The 21,271-nt window shown below is 36.8% G+C and overlaps 1 protein-coding gene across 1 annotated transcript in view; it reads right to left on the bottom strand.

The window, feature by feature from the left end:
* USH2A (usherin) overlaps positions 1 to 21,271 on the bottom strand; it is a 775,219-nt gene that overhangs the window by 680,563 nt on the left and 73,385 nt on the right. The gene's annotated exons all lie outside the window — the stretch shown is intronic.

Here is a 21,271-nt window from a genome sequence, read left to right as displayed (position 1 = left end):
GGGCTGGATTCAAACCTGCCACCTTAGGTGTATGTGGCTGGCACCTTAGCCACTTGAGCCACAGGCGCTGAGCCAAGATAACTAGTTTTAAAGACCAACCTACATTGAATTATATGACCTTCAAGGAATTTGTAGATATTAACCTTAATCCACATATTATTGTATTTGCTTAGCAAATATTCATTGAGAAGTTACTAACACAGATAAGACCATGAGAGTGGGGACAGAAAAAAATTAAGAAAACTATCACCTCTGTGTTTTTGTGTTGTGTTTTAATGAAGAGGAATACTTGATAAAAAGTAAAATTCTGGCTAGGTTTTGGATCATGGGAACACAAAACAGGATGGGATCTAATATATAATGCTGATTCAATAATTGTTTTTTTATTAAAATTGGATCAATGCCCAATTCATCAAATGACTATTTCCCCAAAATGCTCGTTCTTTTAACCATTTAGTTTTAACTCTATCCTGATAAAATTTTAAGAAATGTTAGATTTATGTTTGCTGCTGCTCCTTAGGGGTGCCCTGGAGGAGACTGGAGCAGAGTGAAGAGCTGATGAATAAAAGATGGAAAATAGACTTAGCACACAGGATAGGCTGAAGAGATGATCTCAGAAGCAGGGAGAAACTAATGAACAAAGAAGGATGGAACTTAAGAGCACAAGAAGAATGTGTCTGTGAGTGTATGTATGCATATTAATGTATATATTCATATATTTATTTGTATATTCATATTAAAATATATTTTAGAAAATAAGCAAGAATATTTTATATGAGTATTTCTTCTTGAGTATAAATATTTTCAATAGCCATATTCTAAGAAAAATGTATTTATAAGCTCCGCCATTCTGTCTGAGTCTGTCATCCCCACAACCCACAAGCTAAGGCCCACAGGAAATGGTGTTATATCCAGTCTCCTACTCTTTCTTGTAGGAAGAGTTTCTCTGCCCTAATCAGACCTAAAGCAGACAACTGCTATAAACACAAATAATTATTTAAGTTATGTTATAAAGATGACAAAACAAAATATACTAAAAACATTGCAGAAATCTTTTGAAGATTTCCAATATAAATTGCTTTCAAAATTATAAGTAATCAAAATAAATAAGAAAATATGGATAAACTGTCCATTCAGTGACCTGGCCATCCAGATAACTTGTTTCGTCATCAACTGACCTGTATCTAAGATCAAAGTAGGTAATGATATAAGGAAAGACATACTCTTTTTAGAGATAGCAGGAAGGATGGGGAAAAAACACGTGAATACAGCTAAGTCCTTGTGTGCTTATGTGTGTGTGTCTGTGGGGTACAGAAGATGAATTGAGAAAAATCTCTCCTTATGATATGAATAGTCTTGTGAGGTAAGAGAGAATGTTGTCTGCCAAGAGTGAAGGAAGCTGCATCTGTTCCTTCTTCACCATCACCTGTCCCACACCGGCCTGGTTCTTATCTTCTAGCCTGCTTTACAACCCATGCTCTACCGACTGAATTTTTAGTGCCCCACAACTGTCAAGCTCTCTCATCCCTAAGGTTTTGATTTTGCCTCTGCCTCAAATGTTCCTGCCTCACCCCAACCCTTCATGACTCAGCTTTTAAATATTTCCTGTGGGAAACTTTCTACAGCCCCCTGTGGTTCCATGAGCTACTGTAGCCCTGTGCACATCTTGTTCTATGAGAAGCTACCCCATCTGGGGTACTTTGTATGGCAGCCCTAAGACACTAAGATAGTCATCATTTCCTATTTTTGTTAACATAATGAGTTATCAAGTACAAAAAAACGTATATTTACAATATGTATTTCATGTCATCTAATTTGCTTTCTTAGTATAAAAAATTATCTAGGTGCTCTATATAGAACTTTCAGGAAAAGATTTATCAAATAAACCCAGATAATAACAGGGGCTAATCAGTCATGATTTTGAAAGAAAGCAAAAGTGATGAACACTCTGATGTGACCAAAGCCTGAACTGTGGCTTTAAGTGTCAGGACAGCACTATTCTTTCATGTATTCATTCATTCACAAATATTTACTGGGAGCCTATTATGGGTCAGGCATTGGGTGCCAGGATACATCAGTTAATAAAAAACAAGAAGATTATTTTATGAAGCTTGCATTCAAGCAGATTGATAAATATAATAAAGTTATAATATTACAGTATATGAACATAATGAATGCTACAAAGAATGAAAAAATTAGAGCAAGTTGGAGAACATTGGTAGATTTTATCTGGGACATTATGTTCAAAGAGGCCGCATTGACAAGAGAACAGGAGTGAACCATGCATATAACTGGGGACAAAGTATTTTAGACAAGCACTAATGAGTGCACAGACCCCTACCATTATGCTCGGCATGTTAGAGAAGATGCAAAGACCCAATACCCTAGAGAAGAACAAACAAAGGGGAGACTATTGTAAAATTAGGTCAGACAAGTACCTGCTTGGGTTGGTGGTTGGGCCAGTGGGAAGGTGGGTTGTTGAGGTGCAAATTTTGTTTCTTTGTTTTGTGAGACACAGTTTCATTCTGTTTCACAATGACAGTATGTACAGTGCCTTGGTGTCATAGCTCATAGGAACCTCAAACTCTTGGACTCAAGTGATCCTCTTAACTCGGCCTTCCAAGTAGCTGGGACTACAGACACTTGCCACGGCATTTTGCTTAGTTTTTCTATTCTTAGTAGAGCCTGGGGTCTCACTCTTGCTCAGGCTGGTCTCAGAATCCTGAGCCTCCCACACTGCTGGGATTATAAGTGTGAGCCACCACACCGGGCTAATTGTTAAAAAGCCTTATAGCCGGGCAGCGCCTGTGGCTCAGTGGATAGGGCACCAGCCCCATATACCAAGGGTGGCAGGTTCGAACCTGGCCCCAGCCAAACTGTAGCAAAAAATAGCTGGGCATTGTGATGGGCACCTACAGTCTTAGCTTCTAGGGATGTTGAGGGCAAGAGAATTACCTAAGCCCAGGAGTTGGAGGTTGATGTGAACTGTGATGCCACAGCACTCTACTGAGGGTGATAAAGTGAGACTCTGCCTCTACAAAAAAAAAAAAAAAAAAGGCTTATATCCATTGTTTTTAGACCAAGTAAAATAGGAAGCCCCTGGAGCATTTTGAGTAGGGAGCAACATGATCTCACATTTATTCAAAAGTTTGAGAGGAGAAAGTAGGGAGACAAGGGCAAAATCTGAGAGGACAGTTAGGAGGCTGTTGCCATCATCCAGGTGAAAAACAGAGGCAGTCCAGCCAAGACATTAGAAGTGGAGTGCACTTTCAATGCTGATAAATTGGAATTCGCTTCCTATATTTTAAAAGTAGTTAAAGGGAAGCTGTGCTGCAGAGGGATAATGAAATCTATTTTATCATCTATAAAATAAAGGGGTTGGATTTTACAACCTTTAAAAAACCATTTTAGTTTTAAATTTTAGTCTGCAACCATATTCACTGCTATAGAATTCACATGTGAAGAAATTTTTTAAAAATCAGAAAAAGTTTTCTTAAAGACATAGAGTTAATGCGAATCATCCATACCAAATAAGAGAATTATGATTTGGGGGGAAATGCTATGAAATATTTCAAGGACAATCATAGGGATGGATTTTACTCATTCCTTTGGTAGTTGCCAACTTTTTAACAACAGATACTCATTGGAATAAACATTCCATGAAAAGACTCTCTTTGAAAAACACTCATATGGCAAAGAGAGGTATAAATTCTACAAATTGATCAGGAAAACAGACGTGACTCATACAAGAAAGACCTCATGGCTGTCTAGTCAGAAAACAGGTAATGAATGGAAAGAAGCAGTTCTGCATTACAAATGGGTAGCACAGAAAAATTAGTTAAATGGAGAAACTACATTTAAGTCATCTAATATATAAATCAGGATAGAAACAGGTTCACAATAAGGCTAAATAAATGTGACACCAATTAGAAAAAGAAAATAAAATTGCTACTATTTGAAGACAGCATGATTATCTAAAGAAAAACCTCAGTGCATCTATACAAAAACTATTGGAAATAACAAGTGAGTTTAGCAATTTTCTATGATGATTTCAATACATAAACATCAACTCAAAATTTCTATATACTAATAGTGAACAAATTGACATTAAAAAAATTATTAGCCGGGCTTTGTGGTGGGTGCCTGGAGTTCTTGCTACTTGGGAGGCTAAGGCAAGAGAATTGGCTAAGCCCAAGAGCTGGAGGTTGCTGTGAGCTGTGATGCTGTGAGCTGTGATGCCACAGCTCCCTACTGAGGGTGACAAAGTGAGACTCTGTCTCTTAAAAAAAAAAAATTATGTAGTATTTATATTAGCATCCAAAACATGAAATAGGAGTTATAAATCCAACAGCAAGGCAGTGTCTATAAGAAAAAACTATAAGACATTGACAAAACAAATAAGAGTATATCATCAATAATGGCAGAATAAGAAAAACTGAAAGTTCTCCCTGTCATAAAAGCCTTGAGAATACTAGCAAAGAATGTCAAATTAACTTTTTGGGAACTCTGGAAATAAACCAAAGACTTGCAACAATGTAGAGAGTGTTTATTTTTTAAATATGTGAACATTGGTAAGAACATGTCCCATGCCATTTTTACTTTCCCTATCACCATCCTCTGTGCCATTCAATTATAGCTTTGAACATGTTTGCCGACAACAATCAGTGGCAACTATTTAAAATTATAGATAACCAAGGTTGCAATAACAGTTGGAGGAAAAAAACCAAACAAACCAAGATATTTAAAAGTAGAAGATGGGGAATGGCATGTCCACGGGTGCTTTACAAAGCTCTGAAATGTGCCTGGGAATTTATAAGACTACACACATGCAAAGGGCTATGTGCATGTTCAGACACATTCACATACCCAAGACAGAGCAGAGGATCTAAGCTCTCACTTCTGCTTGACCTTGAGGCTCTGTATAAACAGAAATATGTGATTACAAAAAGAGTGCTAAATTATCTGAATGTCAAAGGAATGCTTTGACATCCATACAGATCATCAAGCAAAGATTGAAAAATTTATTGGTTCAAGGCATTTAAGAAATTGTCTGTTTAATCATTAGCTAACTACTAAACTAAGCAAACAGAGTCTTCATAGGCCATATATGACAAAGAAACAGATTTTTACAGAATTAGCTCAGAGAAGTCTCGATACAAGCAAACAGCAGCAACAATAACAAATAACAACAACAATAAACTCCTGGAAAGAATCTGTTTTCCAAATATCCTACATTATGTATTTAACATCTAGTTTCAAGAAAAAATTATGACATACGCAGAGAAAATTCTATAAATAATACATGGGGGGAATGGGAAATAGAAAGTGAACGCACTATAAAGACAATATGGTAAACTTACTAGGCAAAGGCTTTAATTGGTTGTTTTAAATATATTTAAAGGATTAAAAATGTCTAAAAAAATAAGGGCATGTATGAGAACAATGCCTCAGCAAATAGTCTAAGAAAAGAAACAGAAAGTTTAAAAATGAAAAATTCAGTAGATGATCTCAGCAAATCTGAATAGACAAAAGAAAGAACCAGTGAATTTGAATATAAGTCAATTATAATTACCCCATCTGAAGAATAGAGAGAAAAAGAATATTGAAAAATTGGCAGTCTCTCAGAGATCAGTAGGAACCAACAAATGTATCAACATTAAGCAAAATGAAAATTCTAGAAAAGAGATGAAAGGACAGAAAGAATGTTTAGAGGAATCATCACTCAACACTTCCCAAATTTGATGAAAACTATTAATCTACACATCTAAGAGATTTGATGACCTACAAAAGGGATAAGTTCAGAGATCCACCCTAGACACACCAAAATAAGTGTTAAAAGATAAAGAGAAAATCTCAAAGCAGCAAGAGAAATATAGACCATCTTCTCTGTGAGATCTTCAATACATTTAACAGTAAATTTTGTATTGGAAACCAAGGAGGCCAGAGGCATTGAAATAACATATTTAAAATGAAGAAAGAAAAAGACCATCAATCAAAAATTCTCTTTTCAGCAAAACTCTTCTTCAAAAATGCAGGATAAATTAAGACATTTCTAGATAAAAACCAACAGATTTCATCACTAGAAGACATGCTCTGATATGCAGAGGAAGTCCTTAGGGCTGAAATGAAAGGATTTTAGACTGTAACTCTAATCCGCCTTAAAAATAAAGAGCACCCATAAAGGTAATAACATAGGAAAATAAGAGAGAACATAAATGAGTTTTACTTACAATTCTTTTTATCTATTTTAAAAAAATAAATTCATAAAACCAGTACTATAAGTTGGTATTAATGGGCATCCAATGTAAAAACATATACATTGTATGAAAATAGTGGCATTAAAGAAAGTAGAAAGAACAAAACCTAGATATGCGTAACATTTTATGTACTATTAAAATTAGGCTTGTATTCATTTGAACTAGATGTTTATAAGTTAAGATATTAATGATAATGCCCTAGAAAACTACTAATAATACAACAACAAACAGAACAAATAACAAGGGTAGTAAAATGGCACACTAGAAAATACATACATAGCACAAAAGACGTAAGTAATGGAATAATAGGGAAATGAAAAAGACATAAAGCATATAGGAAACAAATGGCAAAGTGGCCTTGAAACTATTTATCAGTAATTATACTAAATATAAATGGTTTAAACACTCCAATCAAAAAGTAGATACTAAAAGAATGGAAAATCAAACAAGTACGATCCACTTACCCGCTTTCTATAGGAGACAAACTCTCCATTCAAAGAAATTAATAGGTTAAATGGTAAAGGGTAGAGAAAAGATACATCACACAAACGATAACCAAAAATAAACTTCAACACAAAAATCACCACTAGAGACAACAAGGACATTTTAAGATGTCAACTCATCAAGAAAATAGAACAACTGTAAGCACTTATAAACACATAAATATCTAGCAACAGTAAAAACTATAAAAACTAACACATTTGAAGAGAAAAATAGACAATTTAATAATAGTAGAGATGTCAATATCCTGTTTTCAACCATGGAGAAAGCAATTAGAAAAAAAACAGAGAAGCAGATTTGAATAACTTTGCAAACCACTGGGACTTAAGAGACATCAACAGAACATTGTACCCAACAGTGGTAGAATACATACTCTTCTCAAGTGCACATGGAAAAATTTCCAGGAGAGACCATAAAATTAGGGCTAAAGTAAGTCTCAAATAAGTTTACTTTTATTTATTCACTATTTTTCTTTTTTTGAGACAGAGTCTCACTATGTCACCCTCAGTAGAGTGTGGTGGCATCATAGCTCACAACAACCTCCAACTCTTGGGCTTCAGCAATTCTCTTGCCTCAGCCTCCCAAGTAGGTGGGACTACAGGTATCCACCAACATCCAACTATTTTTTTTGTTGCAGTTGTCATTGTTTAGCTGGCCCAGGCTGAGTTTGAACCTGTCAGCCTTGGTGTATGTTGCTAGCACCATTACCACTGTGCTATGGGCGCTGAGACGCAAATAAGCTTAAAATGATTAAAATTATACAAAGTATGCTCTTGGATCAAAATGGAATGAAATTAGAAATCAATAACAAAAAGATATTTGTGAAATTAACAAATGTATAAAAATTAAGGAAAACATCGCTAATAACTATTGGCCAAAAAAAATTAAAAAATCCTTTGAGAATAACAAAAGTGAACATACAACATATAATACCTTGTGGACATTGAGTAAAGCAGTGTTTAAAGGGATGTTTATAGTGGTAGACAAACATTTATGAAGAAATTAATCAAATCAATAATTCATGTCCTACCTTAAGAATTAGAAGAGCAAACTCAAGCTAAAGCCAACAAAAGGAAGAAAATTATAAAAATGAGACATAGAGAACAGAAAAACAATAATGAAAACCAACAAAAGTTGATTCTTTGAAGTGATCAACAAATTTGACAAACCTTTAGCTAGACTGACCAGCGAAAGAAGAGAGAGAACATTCAAATTATTAAAACCAGGAATGAAGACCTGGTTATAGAACAAGCTGGATGACAATATCTTTCGAGGGTGAAGCTATGATCTCTAGGAAGCTGCAGGTGCTCTAAATAAGTTACCTGGCTTTGTTTTTCCATAGTCAGGTTATATGAGTCTAGTAATCAATAGGTAGAAACAAAATGTGAGTGGTACTTCTCAATATTATCCTTAGAGATCCATGAGCATAATTTTTAATCCTACTTCTGTGATTTTAGGCTTTGCTTGTTTGGAAGTATTACTTCAAAAGGGAAGAATTATTCCAGTATAAATATAACAATGATACCACTCAACTGAAATTTGAGATTTCCACCCAGGCACCTTCAGTGTTTCAAGTCTCTTCTATAACCAAGTCTTCCAAATGTCATTGCATTTTAAGACCATCTAACAATCTGCTTTTATATAATGAGGAACTTGGGAAGAACAGGAAATCCTATGAGCATAGTCTCATTGGCTCACTTTACTTTGTTGACAATCCTATGAGTCCCTTCATCAGGAACAACTCTGTGGGGGAATAAATTGATAAGGTATTCTTTAAAACCATACATGAGTTTTGGTAGAAACATGTCATGCAGGAAGGGAAAATCCATATCAGAGCAACTGTCTACTCAAGTAACAATAAAGTAGTTCCCTACCTTTTTCTAAGTAAAATGAAAAAAAAAAAAAAATCAGGAATGAAAGAGAGGATATTACTATTGCCTTTACAGATAGGAAAAGAATTATAAGGAATCCTATGAACACTGCCAAAAATTAAAGATAAAAATGGACAAATTCTTAGAAACACATAAACTGACTCAAGGAGAAATTGGACATCTCAATAGATCTATACAAGCAAAGAGATAAAAGTAGTGATTTTAAAAGTTTTCCATAAGACCAGCTGCCTTCACCAGCAAACATTTAAAGGAGTAGCACCAGTCCTTCATAGGCTCTTCTAAGAAAATGAAAGCAGGAAAACCACTCCCCAAATAATTCTAGGAAACCAGTATTACACTAATGGCAAAGTCACGAAGGACATCGAAAGAAAACTAAATACTAATATGCCTATTACTAGTATTACCATAATACCAAAATCAAAAAGGACATCACAAGAAAACTATACACCACATGCCTTATGAATACAGATACAATAAATATTCAAGAAAATTCTAGTGAACCGGATATTTCACTATGAAAGGGTTCTACATCATGAGAAAATGGACTTACCCATGATAAAAATTAGAAACTGTGAAAGAAAAGAAATGCCTCATCTGATAAAGCGCATCTGTGAAAAATCAATAGCTAACATCATATTAATAATGAACGTCCCCAAGATCAGGAAGAAGATAACAATGTCCACTTTTCCCACTTCTACTCAATATTTTTCTAGAGTTATATTAGCCAGGGTGATTAGGCAAGAAAAATAAATAAAATGTTTCTATATAAAAAGTCAGAAGTAAAGCATTTCTTATACGTTTATTACAGAAAATTCTAAAGAAGCCACTGAAATCTATTAGAACTATTTGTGAGTTCTAATAGCTTTTGATTTTTATTGATATTATAGAGTTGCAGGGTACGATAAAAGTGTATAAAAATCAACTGTGTATATCTACACAGTAGCAATGAAAAATCTGAAAATAAATCAGGGTCCATGATACTTTGACAAAACAGCAAAGAAAAACAGTAAAAGGATAATCTTTCCAGGAATGATGTTGGACTATTAAAGATCTTACTTTTTAAGTACCTAAATCCGTATTATGCACCTTATGTAAAAGTTTAACTCAATAAGGATGATAGAGAAGTAAAAGCAAACTAAATATAGGAAAACTCTTCGTGGCCTTTCTAAGACACAACAAAAGCACAGTCATACAAGAAAAAACAGCAGTGGCACTGGATTTGATAACCTTAACAGTTTTCTTTAGGAAAACTGATGAATTGATCCTGATTTCCTTAGGAACACAGTGGAAGTTGAAAACATTTATGGTCAGCATATGCCCACAATCCACAGTTCCAAGCAAGCAACCAGAAATATTAGAATAAAGTGCCCAGGAATAGCAGCCAGAGACAGAAATTAGGATATGTTAAAATACAAAGTATTCTTTACTCTTATGTATTTGAAGGGGAAAAATGTTACTTTTAAATGCTTTTAGTATTAATGATGATGACAAAGAGAGCTAATAACTGCAGCAGGCCCTGTTCCAAGTGACTTTTGTGTATTACCTTATTTAATCCTCCTAAAAACACTATCACAAGATATTCTTTTCATTCTAATTTTACAGATGAGAGAATTGAAACATAAAGACATTAAAAATTTTTCCCAAGGTAACACAGATCATAAATGGGGGAACTCAGACTGTGTACTCAAAGACAATAAGAGAAAGGAAAGTCGAAGTCCTAACTTCGTTTGTAACCATAGCTGTGAAAATTATAAACTAACAAATTAAATCTGCCATGTCTTGATTTGGATACATCATATCCAAATAGAAAACCCTAAAACATTAGGAATGGGTAGAAAAAATGTTAAGGTAATACAGCAAATGTCTTATTTGAAGGAAAAAATATAAGGTATATCTGTTAAAGTCATGATAAGTTAAGGATGCTGGCTCTCATTTCTTTTTCTCAGCATTTTTTACAGGAACATCTGAAGCCCACAATCAGACAAAGACATAAGAGACATAAGAATTAGAATGAAATAAATATATTTGCAAATTAAATGGTTTTCCACAGATAATTCAAATAAATCTATAGTGAAAATATTAAAATTAAGAGTTTCAAAATGGTTCTGAAAATAAGTATGAATTCGTATGAAAATCTACAATATTTCTTTATACACGCCAACAAATATAATACACAATTTAATAAATGATACTATTCACAATAGCACCAAAACCTTATACCTAGGAATAATTATGATAAAAGGTACAAGTACCTTGTTTGAGGAAATTTCTTAAAAAATGTAAAAGAAGACAAAAATAAATAGAATTATATACCATAATCATGGATGAAAAAAATCAGCATGATAACAGAATACATTCTTCCTAAACTGGTTTTAATTTAATTTCATTCCATTAAAACATTCCAATAAAGATTTTCATATGCTAATCCAAACTTCCTTGGAGGAGTAAGACTAAAAAGAAGGCTAGTAAGAAGGCATTCACATTATAAACTATCAAAACTCAATCAAATGCTATAGCTTTTGGCAAGAAGTTAATCAAACTGACCCCTGAAACAAGATGTTAAACACGCTATCATAAAATTGGGGTTTAAGATACAATGAAGATGGCTTTTAAAATCAGTAAAGAAATAATAGGTATTCAATAAAAATCAGTGTGACAAGCATGTGTATGCACCAATAAAGATGAGTTAAAATTAAATCTCCACCTCATACATTATCCAAAACTTAATTTTAAGAAAAACAGTAGTCTATATTTATTACATCATGATAAAAAGAATTTCTTAACCAAGATATAAAAATACATGAACCATAAAGGAAGTGATTGATATATTTGACTACGCTAAAATTCAAAACTCCTGAGTTGCAGAGCAAAATATGAAAAGCAAAAAAGTCAAGCCACCAAATAAAATACTTATACACTCAATATAACTGTGTAAGACAATTAACATGCAGGCTATAAAACGTTTACAGATAAAGAAAAAATAATGCAATCCAAAATTTAACAAAGGCTACACTAGAACAAATAATTCATACAGGAGAAAACATGAATGCCAAATAAGCAAATTATTTCAAATTGTACTAGTTATTAATGAAATTCAAACTTAAATAAAGGAATATTGTATACTCATGATTTGGGCAAAAATTAGTGTCTGAAAACAAAACATGTTGATGACCCCACAGTAGATGGACCTCTTATCTGTTATGCACAAAAGCACATTGGTTCAACCACTTGAGTGAACTGCGTAGAAATACATTAAGTGGAAGATAAGACTTAAGGAACCTATAAAACTTTTCATGGTGCCTTTTCTGCAGAAAATATCACAAATGCATACAAGATGCTTACAAAATGTTAATTGCATAATTTTATAAATTATAAAAAGAGAAAACCTAATTATCTCCATAGAAACAAATAATATAACTTGTTTCATGCAGCAGAATATTACCAGAGCAGCTATAGGATCTCAAATGAATACTTTTCTAAATAACTTTTTTATAAAAAGGCAAATGGAAAATATACTATTATATAAAAGAAATTTTATAGTATAAATTTTAACAATGTAAAGATAACAGCATATGTTATGTTATGTAGGTCTACTTACATGTTAGTTTGAATCACTTGAAGTAGCTAATATTTGACCATTTTTAATCTAATAGTAATTTTATATTATTTTAAAAATGTGTTGAAAGCACATATGAGAGTGATAAATACAAATGCAAAATGGAGGAAAATCTTTATGAATCTTTGAAAATTGTTTAAGTACATTTAGAATTGGGGCCAAGATGGTGGACTAGAAATAGCCTACATGCCTCTCCCACAGAGAAGGTCAAAGGTGGCACGTAGATATTCACTTTGGATTAACCAGCTAAGAGAGAGCACTGGGAATCAGAGAGCCAACAGGAGGCTCCTGAAGTGAAGGAGGAGGAAGTGGGAGACCAAGTCAGCAAGACTGAAAGTGTACAGGGAAGGCACAGAGGGGTCAACCCCAGGGCTCCACACTTCCTCTGAGAACATTGCAATGAGAGCTGTGGGAGATCCCCTGCACCACAGCAGGCCACTGGATGGACGCAGGGGGCTGACAGCACTCTGTGCTATAGCATTGCTCCAGAAAGAAGGTGAAGGGGTCTCCCTGGCTTATGAGCCCTGGGTGGTACAGCTGGTGCCATTGTGGAGGGCTGCATCTCTGGAGTAAGATCCATTGACAGCACCTCTCTAGGCCCTCTGCCAAGCCAAGGAGGAAGCTTGCTCCCCCAAGGCTGCCAGGGGACCCAGGGAAAGCAGGTGCCAGCCCCAACAGTTGCCCTGTGGCTATCTTAGCAGCCCTGCCTAGCCACAGCTGTTGCAGCACCAGGATGAAGAGATTGCCCACATTCCTAGCTGCCTGCCAGTGCTGTCTGGGTGACACAGCTGTAGCTGCTAATGGACAGGGATGGTAATGACACTACTGACAGATGGAGGGGCAACCACATGCTTCTCTGTGCACCAATGAACACTGTCACCACTGCTGGACCTGGGCAGCCTGTGTGCTCATGACATGCACTGTGATCTCCCTTGGGAACTACCAGGGAAAAGGGGGCACAGGAGGGCAGCAGTGTTGAAGGCTGAGTATATCCACCCTGCGCCCGTCTGGCCAATCTTCTTGAGTGGGACTCAGACACACCATCCAGGGACCTCTCTCTCTCTTCCCTGAGCAACAGTTTTCAGTAGTGAAGGACAGATGTACCAAAAAGATATCTTTAGTTGAGAGAAGAAGCTTCAACTGAGGAGGAATCAGCATAAAAACACTGGAAACATGAAAAAGCAGGCTGCTTTGATCCCCCCAAAGGATCACCACAATCAACTTCAACCAACAGACTTCAACCAAAAGAAAATCCTTGCCATGTCAGATGTTGAATTCAGAAAATAGATGCCAAGGAAGAACAATGGGATTGATGAAAAAGCTGAATACAAAGAAACAGAAAAAAGCCAGGCACAGTGGCTCACGTGATCCTAGCACACAGGCTGAGGTGGGAGGATCACTTGAGTTCAGGAGTTCTAGACCAACCCGACCAAGAAAGAGACCCTGTCTGTACTAAAATAGGAAAATTAGCCTGGTATGGTGCCATGTCCCTGTGGTCCCAGCTACTCAAGAGGCTGAGGCAGGAAGATTGCTTAAGACCAGAAGTTTAAGACTGTAGTGGGCTAGGCTTATGCCATGGCACTGTAGCCTGGGCAACAGAGTGAGACTCTGTCAAAGGGAAGGGAAGGGACAGGGAAAGGGAAGGAAAATAATAAACACAAAAAATCAGTAGATTAATAAAATGTGTCATATACCTGCCATGGAATACTACTCAGCCCTAAAAAGGAATGAAATAATGTCTTTTGTAGCAACTTGGATGAAACTAGAGACCATTATCCTAAACAAAATATATCAGGAATGGAACAACCCACACTGCATGTTCTTACTTATGAATAGGAGCTTAATGAGGAACATATATGGTCATAAAGTGGTTAAAGTGCTGTAATACACATAATACACATTGAGATTAAGAAGGGGGAGGTCCCAGGAGGATGAGGATAAAAATCACCTATGTGAAACAATGTATGCTATACTTATGATGGTACACTGAATGCCCTGACTTTATGATTATAAAATTCATCCTCATAAGAAAAAATACTTGTATTCCCTAAATCTATTGAAATAATAAATAAATATATTATTAAAACTTCAAAGTCAGCAGGACACAGTGGCTTACCCCTATAATCTGAGCACTCTGAGAGGCCGAGGCATGAGGATTGCTTAAACTCAGGAGTTTGAGACCAACCTGAGCAAGAGTGAGATCCCGTCTCTCAAAGTAGCAGGTCCTTGTGGCAGGCACCTGTAGTCCCAATTACGTGGGAGGCAAGGCAAGAGGATCTCTTGAGCCCAAGAGTTTGAGGTTTCTGTGGGCTATAATGCCAGGGAACTCTACTGAGTATGACAAAGTGGAACTCTCTCTCAAAAATAAAACAAGAAAACTTCAAAGCCATAAATGTCCATTACTTGGAAAAATCACTGATATGAAAAAAATCTGTGTTACTATAAATGCTAAACTCAAATAAATGGAAATAGAAATAAGTTATTAAATGTGTAGCTCTGTTTTTTTTTATTTCAAATTAATATGAGGGTACAAATTTTTTGGTTACATTGTTCTCAATTCCAAGGTAAAGTGCAAATTGTAAAGGAGTCTTTCACCCCGAGAGCTTGCTGAATACCCTCACATTGTGTACATTAGGAAGATCCTGCCAATCCCCCTGCCCCCAACTCCTTCCATCTCCTTCCTCTCCCTTCCCCTTGCTAGACTATTCGTAGTTGCCAAGTTACAGAAGCAACCCAAATGTCCATCAACCCACAAATGTCGCTGTGTCCATAAAAATTAAAATGTTTTAAACTTAGAACCAGCAGTAAAGTAATAATTGATATAAATCTTTTGATAGAGATATCTGTCCATAGGGTATAAGTATCTAAAGATAATTTCTAAATTTTTAGAAAATAATCTAGTATATCAAATTGATAATCCTCTTTGTTGAAAACAGCAATACTTAAGACTGTTTTGAAAATAGTATTAATAGATTCACATATGTAAGAAACAAACTCTCAATGTAGTACAATAAAAAATATATTTGTATCCATTCAACCAAGACTTACATAATAGCTTCACCATTTTTGTCAAGAAGTCAAATTGAAATTAAAATTATGTATGATGGGGCCAGGTTAATTATCTGACTTCTATAATACTTAATGTGACTCTGAGGATTTTGAGATGAATTAAAAAACAGATAATAAAAATCCAGAATTTCAAAATAGGATAGCTCTAGAATGGAGAGCCAAACCCATTTACTTACTTATTTTTTAATGCTCCCTACCTTAAGGGCTTCATGACAAAAGTAACTAAAATGTGTTTTTTGATTTTATTATTGTTATTATCACTATTTTTAGGCATCAATAGTAAAAAATAGCTATGTTCTCTGGCTGTCACTGTACCATAAAAAGAAAAGTCTAAATGATATTATTCTTACATAGGACAAAAAAGTATGTGTTCAATAGTCATATAAAATAAACACATTATCACACAACTATACAATATATATACATTACTGTTTTATTAATACAATTTTTTTAATTGAAGAATGTTTAATTCACTTCCAGAATCATTAGTTAAGATTGGTGAAAAGTAAAGTATTATCCGGAAGAATTAACTGATGGCTATAAAAATATTCAAAAGTGATAAAAAACCATCAGAGAACAGAATCTAATACTATGCTACTTTCCTTCAATTCCTTTCCTTCTCTTCACAGCCAGCCTTCACCAACATCCTTGCTCAAAGCCTACTTTCCCTCATCAGTTTAAATTATCTATAATCCCTTTTCTACCCACATGTCATTATACTATGGAAGTTCACTCTTAATGGCTACACTGTATGTGATTTTCAGTTTTATAACTTCTTATTCTTGATACTCCGCTGTTCAAGATTTTTTTTTTTTTTTTGAGACAGAGCCTCAAGCTGTACCCCTGGGTAGAGTGCTGTGGCATCACAGCTTACAGCAACCTCCAACTCCTGGGCTCAAGTGAGTCTCCTGCCTCAGCCTCTCAAGTAGCTGGAACCACAGGCACCTGCCACAATACCCAGCTATTTTTTGGTTGCAGCTGTCATTGTTGTTTTTGATGGGCCCAGCTGGATTCGAACCTGCCACCTTAGGTGTATGTGGCTGGCGCCTTAGCCACTTGAGCCATAGGCACGGAGCCAGCTGTTCAAGATTATTAAAGAACTTCTTAAAATGTTCTTTATGTGGCTTCTAATCCTTCCAGAACCTACCTCCTCAGCTGCCTCTCATCCCCAGCTCCAATCTTCTATCTGCAGCTCCACACCCTTTATTCTGCATTCTCTCCTAAAAGAATTTTGTCTGCTTCTAGAGATTCAAACTAACCTCTACTTGGAATGTTCTTCTCTCCATATCATTTGCCCTTAAATACATGTTCAATTCAAGTCTCCTATAGCTCACATGATCTAGTATCATTTCTACTTGCATATTCCTTTACTGTGACCAATAAACCGCTAATACTCCTTCCCTGAGCACCCTCTCTCCCCTCCTGCCTCCTTTCCGTTCCCCTCCCCCATCTCTTTCTTTTCCCCCCTCTCCAGCCCACCTTGCTTCAGGTCCACATACCCTCAACCTCAACTTCTTTCCTTATGATATTTCTTTGTTTCCTTCCTCTCCTTTACTCACAATGTCTGCTCAACTGTTTCTTTGCAATGTTTTCCATTCTCACCAATCTAGTTCATTAGTTATCACATCAGAATATTGTCAGAGAGGTGAAGTCAACAAATTGATTTAAGCTGAGAAGATTTCAGCCCTTCAGTTCTACCCACCCAGCCAGCCAGCCAGCCAACCAGCAAATTTATTGGCAGGCAATCTCCTAGCTCATGGGATACATCAGTGAGCAGTGTAAACAAAAAGATCCTTGCCTTCCCCTCTCACATTCTAGAAGGGGAAACAATAAAAATAAATAAATTGTATAACATATTAAAGCTATGTTAAAAATAAATAGAGTGATGGAAAGATAAGCCAAATAATACTGGGGAATTGTAAACGGTAGTGAGGAAGGTGTTGGTAGGAAGGTGGTGTGAGAGAGACTGAAGCAGGTAAGGGCCCAGGGACATGAGGAGGCACAGAGCTCCACACTGAAGGAACAGCTGGTTTATGGTATAAAGGCCCTAAGACAGGAAGAGCACCTCACGTGGTCAAGCACCAAGGAGGACAATTTGGGTGAGACAAGGAAAAGGAAGCAATAATACTAGGAAATAAAGCAGAGAAGTAAATACAATCAGGTCAGTTAGGTATTATAAACCACAGGAAGAACAGTGGCTTTCAGTGGTAAATTAGGGAACAATAGAACATCTTGAGCAGAGAAGTAACATAATTACTTCTTATAATTAACAGAGCAACTTTGGCTGCTCTTTGGAGGATAAAATGGGGGGCCCCGATGGACACAAGTTAAAAGGCTATGCAGTGAGGGGGTGAAGCAAGATGGCAGATAAGGAACAGCTTTTTTTTTGGCTCAGTGCCTGTGGCTCAAGCGGCTAAGGCGCCAGCCACATACACCTAAGATGCCGAGTTCGAATCCCCAGCCCGGGCCCACCAAACAACAATGATGTCTGCAACTAAAAAAAAAAATGGCCAGGCATTGTGGCAGGCGCCTGTGGTCCCAGCTACTTGGGAGGCTGAGGCAGGAGACTCACTCGAGCCCAGGAGTTGGAGGTTGCTATGAGCTGTGATGCCATGGGACTCTACCCAGGGGGATAGCTTGAGGCTCCGTCTCAAAAAAAAAAAAAAAGAAAAGAAAAGAAACAGCTTTTTTGAAACTGGGCATGGTGAGATAGGACAGAGTACCTCTAGGTACCTCAGGATTGTGGGCTTTGCCCAGAAGCATCCCTTTGGGGGCACAGGGAGGCAGTGGGAGACTTTGGGACCACAGGAGGAGGATGAAAGCAATGGAGAAGGGGCAAGTGTTTGTGTTTGGCGTGAGGCCACCAGTGTGTGGTGGCAGCAGCTACAGCAGTGGTGGGAGTGTGCAGACAGGGAAGGCGTTCCCTGGAAGGGTTTGGACTTGAGCACTTGGTTGAGTTACCTTGGGAGACCCCGGGCAAGCGAGCAAGTGACTTTGAACAGTGCTCAGAGGCCAGGACAAGTTGCCAGAGCAAAACGGAGGTGTCAGTGTTCAGCTGCAGGCCACGGGCAGCCACTGTGGGAAAGTTGCCTTGCAGGCTCGGACCGCAGGTCCCAGAGCAAGCCGGTTCGTAGCACCTGACAAGCAGGCAACCACTTCCCGAGATCCCAGCAACACACCCTTTTCTGGGATATCCACTGCTTAGCCAAGGGACACGGTTTGGAAAGGTGGAGGAGTGTATGTTAAGCCGGCTGAGGAGAGATCCAGGCTCCCAACCCTGAGGGGTTTGAGGGCAAAGAAGTCAGCAGAAGCCTCCAGTCTCCATCTTATACAGCTGTATAGTGATGAGCACCTCAAATCCCAGGTCACCTGTTGCCTAGGCAATGTTCAGCAAGATATAGTGGTTTTTTTTCTTTCCCTTTTTTTTAAATGTTGTTGAAGTTGGTGTTATTGTTAGTGTGTCTGTTTTTTTTTTTTTTTTCAAATGTCCACCCCTCAGATTTTTCTTTTTCTCTTTATGCTTTCTGTGTAAATATATTCTTCCATTGTTGCCTTCTTTAACAAGGTCTTCAAGTTTGCTAGTTTTTCTGCCCTTGACATTTGTCCCCCCCTCCCCCCAATTTTAGCTCTTAAGGTTTTTGGTTTGGTTTGATTTATAGTATTTCTGTTTTTCTTCACTATTTGCTGGAGGTGGGGTCCTGGGTCTGCACCCACCAGAGGTTGGGATTTGTGGGTGTGGGTCAAAGTACCCTACTGTATACCGCTACTGCTCCTGTCTCTCTTTCTGTTCCTCTCTTCTTTTTGTCAGTCTTTCCTTTTACTCACCCCCTTTTCCTGTCTCTCTCTCTTTTTTTTTAAATTTTTTATCTCTTCTTGCTCTTCACTCTTCTCATCCTTTTAGTCCTTTACCAAAAGGACAATTGGACACCTTAGGTCAGAGGCAACTTAAAGAACAAGAGGCAGAGTAAGGAGAGAGGACAAGGAATAGACAAAAAGAAAATATTCACGAGGAAGAAACAGCAGAAAAATTCTGGCAACATGAAAACCAGACCAGAGCAACCCCTTCCCCCACCCAAGAGATCATAAGGTAGCTACTGCAGAATATTCCACCTATAAAGAAATGTTAGAAAGGACAGAAGGGGAATTTAAAATATGAATGGTAGAGGGGAATTGCTGAGAAAGTGGAAAATAACCAAAAGGAAATCCAAAAAAAGAACCAAATCAGAGATGAATGATATGAAGAACATAGAAAGGATATAGCAGAGCTGAAGGAACTGAAGCAATCAGGAAACTTAAAGATGCAGTGGAAGGTATCAATAACAGACCAGACCATGCAGAAGAAAGAATCTTAGAGGTAGAGGATAAAACTCTTGAGCTAAATTGGGCAGTTAAAAGAGGAGAGAGAAAGCAGAACATTCACCAACAGAAATGTGGGAGTTTATGAAGCATTCAAACATACAAGTTATAGATATTCCAGAAGGGGAAGAAAACATCCCAGAGATACGGAAGCCCTACTGGAGGATATCATAAATGAAAATTTCCCAAATATCACCAAAAATTCTGACACACTCTTTTCAGAGGGATATCAGACTCCAGATCTTCTCAATTCAAATCGAGCTTCTCCAACACACATTGTCATGAACAAGTCAAAACAAAAGAGAAAGTCTGCAAACTGCCAGGAGTAAGTGCCAACTGACCTACAGGTGCAAATCCATCAGGGTGACAACAGACTTCTCAAATGAAACCTCTTAAGCCAGAACTCAATGGTCATCTATCTTTAATCTTAAACAAAAGAATTTTCAGCTCAGAATTCTATATTCTGCTAAGTTAAGCTTTATAATTGACGGAGAAATCAAATCCTTTACTGATATGCAAACACTAAAGAAGTTTACCACAACAAGGCCAGCTCTACAGGAAATACTTAGACCTATTCTACACTTTGGCCATTACAATGAACCACCAGCAAACTAAACACCTAGAAATTAAAGGCCAAAACCTAGCTTCCACAATAATCCAGAGGATAAAGCAAAGCAATGGACTTTCACAAAGTAAGATGACTTTCCACCACATTTATCAATTATCTCAGTAAATATTAATGGCTTGAATTCCCCACTGAAAAGGTATAGATTGGCTGACTGGAAAAAAAAAAAAAAAACACAAGCCATCTATTTGCTGCCTGCAGGAGACACACCTAGACTTGAAGGATAAATCAAGACTCAGGGTTAATGGATGGGAGACAATTTTTCAAGCAAATGGAATTCAGAAGAAAAGAGGAGTTGCAATCTTATTCTCAGATACAAGTAGATTTAAAGCAACTAAAGTCAAAAAAGACAAAAAAGACACTTCATATTGGTCAAGGGAACAATAAAATGAGAAGACATTTCAATTCTGAATATGCACACAACTTAAGTGCTCACAGATTCTTGAAACAGACTTTAATTAGTCTGAGCAATATGTTATCCCCTAACACCATAATAACAGGGGACTTTAACACTCTTCTTATAGAGCTGGACAGATCCTCTAAACAGAAATTAAACAAAGATACAAAGGACTTGAATGTGACTCTAGAACAACTGTGCTTCATAGACATATATAGAACACCCTATCCCAAAGCTAAAGAATATACATTCTTCTCTTTGGCCCGTGAGATGTTCTCCAAAATACATCATATCCTAGGACACAAATCAAACCTAAAAAAAAACCAAAAGAATTAAAATTTACCTTGTATCTTCTCAGACCACAAGACAATAAAAGCCTAAATGCCCACCAAACCAGGAATGGATTAACAAGCTGTGGGATATGTATACCATGGAATAATATTCAGACATTAAAAAAGATGGAGCCTTTACATATTCTATACTAACCTGGATGGAAGTGGAACACATCATTCATAGTAAAGTATCATAGGAATGGAGATGCAAGAATCATATTTACTC

Source organism: Otolemur garnettii, unplaced genomic scaffold, assembly GCF_000181295.1.
Source record: "Otolemur garnettii isolate 467f Iridium unplaced genomic scaffold, OtoGar3 scaffold00168, whole genome shotgun sequence".
Taxonomy (NCBI): Eukaryota; Metazoa; Chordata; class Mammalia; order Primates; family Galagidae; genus Otolemur; species Otolemur garnettii.
This window is presented reverse-complemented; position numbering and strand designations above follow the sequence as displayed.